General features: G+C 35.1%; 1 pseudogene; it reads left to right on the top strand.

Annotated features, from left to right (window-relative positions):
* Nucleotides 1-2,175: 2,175 nt before the first annotated feature.
* On the top strand, nt 2,176-3,053 carry LOC134943566 (olfactory receptor 5AR1-like; annotated as a pseudogene).
* The last annotated feature ends 2,669 nt before the right edge of the window (nt 3,054-5,722 follow it).

Genomic DNA, 5,722 nt, shown 5'->3' with positions numbered 1-5,722 from the left:
ATTGCAACAATTGTAACGTTATTTACCTAGACTCAGCAGAAGCTGTCAGTATAACTAAATTTGTTGGATTGATGCATCTTTGGAGCTTGGATAAATAAAATAAAATTTGAATATACGGTCTATAAATATTGCATATTATATGTTAAGATTATATTAAAATATGTATGAGATATAAATCTTATTTTAGAAAGGAACAAATAGATAAAAATAAAAAAGCCTTTTTACACACAGTCACCAGTGCTTTCTATTATTTATTTATTATTATTATTATTATTATTATTATTATTATTATTATTGTTGTTCTTACAGGAACATTATTAACACATCAGGATTTTAACTTTCTGGTTTTCCCTACTCTATTATCCACTGTTAATCATCCCAAGATTTTTAGACCATCATATTTAGATAATAGGGTAAAAATCCAATATGTCTTAAAATTATACAGTTTGCATAAATCTAGCGCCCTATCTATGCATAGAAACAATCATCTTAACACCGATACTTCAGAATTGAACAGTCTAGGGATTCAATAAAAGCCATATTTTATCCTAGGTTCAATCCCCACCCAGTAACCAGAATACTCCTTTCTCCCTCCCCCCTTCTCACCTCACCCTTTCCTATTCTAAATTAATTAATTACACATGGTTGTTTTAATCTAGAAACTCAGGTCCACAAATGATATAGCTACCTATACACCCTCAGATGAAAAAAAAATTATATAGGCATTTCTTACAGATCATTATTAGTAGGATTAATCCCATATTCAAAGTTTCAACTAAAGCTTGCTGTTTATCCTACTATATTACCTAATATTATTCATGTCAATATTTTTATTGAGACCATCGTGAATAAGTGTGCTAATGGAGAAGATCCAATAATCCTCTCTTTTACACAATTGTAGGAATCTATCACCCCCTCTGGGGGTAACATTAATTACATCAATGCCTTGTAACTTCAATACTTTGATATTACCACCATGTGACTGAGAGATATGTCTGGACACACTATGATTAGGATTACTTTTAAAAATATTATTACATACTATTTACCTCATTCACAACTCAAAAGATAGATTGCATAGGTGCATTGGCAATTAATATAACCATCGATCTTAAAATTAATACCCAATGAGGATTAAGTAAAATTCAAACTTCTATGTATCATGATGTATGGTTGATACATTGATGATCTGTCTATTATTTGGGATGGGGTCTCTTCTGTTTCTTCTTTTATTTCTCATTTTAATTCTAACACTTTTGGTCTTAAGTTTACTCACAACTGTCACCCTTCTCACTTACATTTTGTGGAAATTGCTCTCTACATCAAGGATAATGAGATTTGGATGAAAATTTACAGAATAAATGTAGATTGCACACTACATCCATCAATTTCCCTACTACTGATGTAAGACTCACTGGTCGGTAGTTGCTTGCCTCTTCCTTGCTTCCACTTTTGTGCAGTGGGACTACCTCACTCTTTTCCGGTCCTCTGGAATTACTCCTGTAGCTAGTGACTAGTTTAATAATTTTGTTAATGGTGCTACCAGCAACCCTTTAAGCTATTTTGTACCCCTTTAAGCTCTTTAGTATCATTTAGTATCCCTTCTGGCCCCATTGATTTATCCACTTTCAGCTTTTAGAGTTCTGTTAGGACCTTCTCCTCTGTAAATGTACTTGTTTCATTTTTCAGAATATCCCTGCAACTTAACTGTTGCCCCTTCCCCTCTCTTTCAGTAATGAATACTGAGCAAAATTGATTATTAAGATGATTGGCTATTACATTGTCTCCCTCAACAAGACTCCCAATTTCTGTCTTTAGTCTTATTACTCCACCTTTTTTTTCTCCTTTCACTTATATACCTACTGTATAACAAAGTTTTGCCTCCTAATAATGTAGGAACCAAAACAGGTCCAAAATACATGATTTTAGCTGCAATTTCCAATTTTTCAAGAAACCCAGACTACACAGTATGTTGGTGGACTGGAGAGGGACAGATGGGAACTACAGTAATGTTTAGGTGAATTTACATGCATTTTATTTGTTGTAATGTAGTGATGATATTTAAAAAGTACTATATAGGTGATTTGTTAAAAAAAAAACAGTTTAATAAGCTAGAAGCAAGATACTTATTAACAGATACTGTAACTGCAATCATTTTTAATTTTATTTTAAGGAATGTCTCAGAAAAATAGTACAGTTATAACAGAATTTAATCTTCTTGGACTTTCCAGTGAACCCAAAACACAAATTATTCATTTCTTTGTCTTCCTGCTTGTGTATATGATAATTTTATTTGGAAACATTTCCATCATTATTTTAATCTTGACTGATATCAGCCTTCACACACCTATGTATTTCGTCCTTTTCAACCTCTCGTTTCTGGATCTCTGCTATTCATTTTCTACTGTGCCGAGAATGTTGAAAGATTTGATGTCAGTAAAGAAAACTATATCTTATGCTGAGTGTGCAACACAAATGTACATTTCCAGTTTCTTAGGGGAAACAGAGTGTTTTCTGCTTGCTGTTATGGCTTATGATCGTTATGTAGCTATATATTATCCATTACATTATACCACTATCATGAGTAAGAGGGTTTGTATAAGACTAGCATTTGGTACATGGATATGTGGGTTTCTGCTTTCTATTTCACGTGTTACTCTTGCGCTCATTGTAAATCATTGTGAAAATAACGAAATTAATATTTTTTTTGTGAAATGCCAGAAGTACTATCACTGGGTTGTGAAAACATTTTGTTTATTGAATTTATTGTTTTTGGTGTAATTGTTCTTATGATACCAGTGACATGTATTGAAATATCTTATTATCAAATCATTTCATGTATCTTTAAAATTAAATCTGCAGCCGGGCAATGGAAAGCGTTCTCCACCTGTGGATCTCACATGATGGTAGTGACAATGTTTTATGGCTTAGCTATGGCAGCCTACATGAAACCTAGGTCAAGCTCTGCAGCAGGAACAGACAAATTCATTGCTATATTTTATGTAGTTATTACACCAATGATGAACCTTTTGATTTATTCTCTTAGAAATTAATGATGTAAAAGCAGCCTTTCAAAAATGTAAAATTAGATAGGGATTATGATACTTTAAAAATAGGAGTAGGAGTGACAAATCTAGGTTGAAATGAGTGATTATACTGTGCTGTATGTTACTGTGTGCTAAACTGTTTGTTTGCTTGTCAAAAATTATAATTTGTATTTGTGCTAAATAATTTTGCTATGAAAAATATGAGAGATTTGCACAGTCCCCAAATTTCTTGGTTTTCATTTGAAAACCAACTTTATGTTTTGGTTTTGGTTACTGCAAAACCACCCTGATTTTGGTTGTGTTACTGATTTTCAATTTATTTTAAAATTTTCAAAATTATTATATCATTTTGAGCTTTTTTTCTCCCCTACTTTAATACTTTATCTTATAAACAATACAATACTATAATAATATCAATAGACAACATTGCCTCTAGATGTAAGTATTAACGTAAAAGTTGCTGATGAATTAAGTGATTTGTTAAAAAATAAAATAAAATAGCTATTGTCCCATTTACCTCACATTGTGAAAAGAATGGCTCACATCACGATCACTTTTGGCTAGTAGTGGGCCTGCTAATTATTTTATATGTGCTAGTGCAAAATTGAGCCCCCTCATGGTCAATAAAGTTTTGTACTTGAACAGACACCACTTACGGAATCTAGGTTTCTAACCTCTAAAATAAATACAATTGTGCCTGGACAGAAAATTTAGACTGAAAAAGAAATGTTGAATTTGCAGCATTCTGAGGAGAGTCTAAGGGTGTCCATGAGTGCTATATGTGAGTCTGACAGATCCTGACACTGTAATGGCAGATCAGCCTCCTTCCACAATTTACCATCAGTTTTCAAATGTAAGGATTACAAAAATGGTAATGATTTATACATAGAAATTAAGATAGTTAGTTTGAACATTGCTAATGTATAATGGTATTATATATGTCTAGCTGAGCTTCAGGTGTGGATGGGTGCCAGTTGGCTGTGAATGAACCCTAATTAAACAGAGGTCCTCATGATTGGTCACAGGACATTATTGCAGCATAGCAAACCAATACAACTTATTATTTATTATTTGTTTATTAACAGTTTCTTATATAGCGCACCAAATTCCGTTGAGCTTTTCAATTGGAAATAACAATGATATAACAAAACTGGGTAATAACAAACAGTCATAGAGATAGGAAGGCCCTACTCGCAATCTTACAATCTATAGGGAAATAGGCATGTATATACAAGGAAAGGTGGTATCTTTTGCATAGTTGTCCGCCAGATTGCACAGGTTCTTGGTGGGCTGTATGATATGGTCATACAGCAATGATGAACCAGGTTCGAGAGAAAGGGAAAGTGAAGAATGGAATACATGTGAGGATATGTGTGGACTGCACAGAGTGGATGCAATTTGATAGGAAGGCTTATGAAAGTTATGTGGGCGGTTCTGGAATTTGATATGCTTGCCTAAAGAAGTGAGTTTTCAGGGAACGCTTGAAGGTTTGGAGACTAGAGGAGAGTCTTATTGTGCGTGGTAGGGCATTCCACAGAGTGGGTGCAGCCCGATGAAAGTCCTGCAATCGTGAGTGGGAGCGACTTACCTTTATAAGTTCAGAGCTACAAAACACTGAACATGTGTGGAATCTTGGTGTTGTCGTGTATAGTCGCTTGACACTGAAACATCTGGTATCAGCCACAATCAAATCCTCATGTCTTCATATGAGGAATATAGCCAGAATCAAGCATATCATTCCCTTAGAAGATCTGCCATATGTCATACATGCATTTATTTAATCGCTCTGGGACTACTGACACTGTACGTCCCTACCCTGGTCTCCCAGCAAAAGAATTGCACCACTTGCAGATGGTACCAAATTCATCTGCCTGGGTTTTAACCAATTAGCCCAGTTTCAGCCATGTAACACCCACTCTCTACTCCCTCCAATGGCTGCATGTAAGATGGTGATTCATTTTCAAGATTGGCTTAGTGACTTTCAAAGCCCATTATGACCAGGAAACTTGAAGCATCTGTTACTTACCCACTCAATAACTGTGATCTGTTGATGAAGGACTATTAACTGTATCTAGAATCTCCATAAATTGAGTTGGGGGTCGAGCCTTTAGCTTTACAGATCAGACTCAATGGAACTCACTTTCCCGCACAGTTCAAGGAGCCCCCATTTGATTAATTAAAAAATAGACTCAAGACTTACCTGTTCACCCATTTCACTTATGTCATTTGTTAAGGTGGTTTTGTATTCTCTCTGAAAGAGCCCACTTATATATGGGTTCAACATGTCATAGAAATATATGTTAAAGGTGCCCACCTTGCTTAATATTTATCTCCCTTGGATTGCTTAATATTTATGTCCCTTGGCACCTGGACAACTAACTACGAATGGAGCGGCCAGATGAAGCATATGCATATACTACTTGTGTTGTAGCAGATACAAGTGAAGACTCGCAGGGGCTACAGCGTTACCTGACCCAAACGGGAGAACAAAGCTGCAGTACTAGTAGCAGGTATCGTATACCTAATGAGTGACTGGCCTAGCCAGACCGCCTAAAAAGTATGGGCAGATAGTGATACGAGTGAGCTTACAGTTACTATGCTTGGTACTTCTAGTGCCACAAACTTTTAAATTAACCCTCATCAGGATATTTAGTAAAAACTGGAAACCTGTTGTA

The sequence above is a fragment of the Pseudophryne corroboree genome, chromosome 7, assembly GCF_028390025.1.
Source record: "Pseudophryne corroboree isolate aPseCor3 chromosome 7, aPseCor3.hap2, whole genome shotgun sequence".
Taxonomy (NCBI): domain Eukaryota; kingdom Metazoa; phylum Chordata; class Amphibia; order Anura; family Myobatrachidae; genus Pseudophryne; species Pseudophryne corroboree.
The sequence above is the reverse complement of the archived record's forward strand: the minus strand, read 5'-3'. Positions and strand labels throughout refer to the sequence as shown.